The sequence below is a fragment of the Mastomys coucha genome, unplaced genomic scaffold (genome assembly GCF_008632895.1).
Source record: "Mastomys coucha isolate ucsf_1 unplaced genomic scaffold, UCSF_Mcou_1 pScaffold6, whole genome shotgun sequence".
NCBI classification, from domain to species: Eukaryota; Metazoa; Chordata; class Mammalia; order Rodentia; family Muridae; genus Mastomys; species Mastomys coucha.
Window position 1 is genome coordinate 131942828 of NW_022196912.1, and position 1156 is coordinate 131943983.

Below are 1156 nucleotides of genomic sequence, written 5' to 3' on the forward strand. Positions count from 1 at the left end.
AATGAGGGCATTTAATAGAAATGTATGTATACTGTATAACCTTTACCTGAAAGGGGACATGGAAAACCTCTGTATCAAGCCAAAAATGTGGAGTAGCCAGTTCCAGGAACTTGGCTAACTCAGAGCCTCAGGGCTCTGGTTCCCGAAACCTGCCCCTCCTGACTGATCCGCCATGAGAGCAGAACTAGGAATGAAGGTCTACTGGTTTATGAGGCTCTCCACCCTGTTGACCGATAGATAAAGATTACATTCCAGTCTGAGGGGCGCGGAGACCTGCGGGAGGGAGACAGCCGCAGCATGGCGGCCGGCAGCGCACCGCCCTTCCCTCAGCCTTCCTGTCGCAGCCGCTTGGACCCTGTGGTCCGGGGGTGCTTGCTGTGAGCCCGCTGCGCGTCAGCCCGCCGTCCGCCCGCCCTCCTTTCCTTGTCGCCTCTGCCAGCCGGAGGACGGCCGGGCACACCGCGCCCACCCACCGGGGCCCTGGGACCATGGAAGATGTGAAACTGGAGTTCTCCTCACTCCCGCAGTGCAAAGACGCCGAAGAGTGGACTTACCCTATGAGACAAGAGATGCAGAAAGTTTTGCCTGGATTGTTCTTAGGCCCATACTCTTCTGCTATGAAAAGCAAGCTACCTATACTGCAGAAACATGGCATAATTCATATAATTTGCATACGGCAAAATATTGAAGCAAACTTTATTAAACCAAACTTTGAACAATTATTTAGATATTTAGTCTTGGATATTGCTGATAATCCAGTTGAAAACATAATCTGTTTTTTCCCTGTGACTAAAGAGTTCATTGATAGAAGCTTACAAAATGGAGGAAAAGTTCTTGTCCATGGGAATGCAGGTATCTCTAGAAGTGCTGCCTTTGTTATTGCATACATCATGGCGACATTTGGGATGAAGTACAGAGATGCATTTGCTTATGTCCAAGAAAGAAGATTTTGTATTAATCTTAATGCTGGATTTGTCCACCAACTTCAGGAATATGAAGCCATCTACTTAGCAAAATTAACAATACAGATGGTGTCACCACTCCAAATAGAAAGGGCCTTATCTGTTCATTCTGGTACCACAGGTAGTGTGTGAAGAGAACACATGAAGAAGATGATGACTTTGGAAACATGCAAGTGGCAACCGCACAGAACGGC

General features: G+C 47.8%; 1 pseudogene; it reads left to right on the forward strand.

Moving 5' to 3' along the window:
* The first annotated feature begins 453 nt into the window (after positions 1 to 453).
* LOC116080231 lies at positions 454 to 1094 on the forward strand (annotated as a pseudogene).
* The last annotated feature ends 62 nt before the right edge of the window (positions 1095 to 1156 follow it).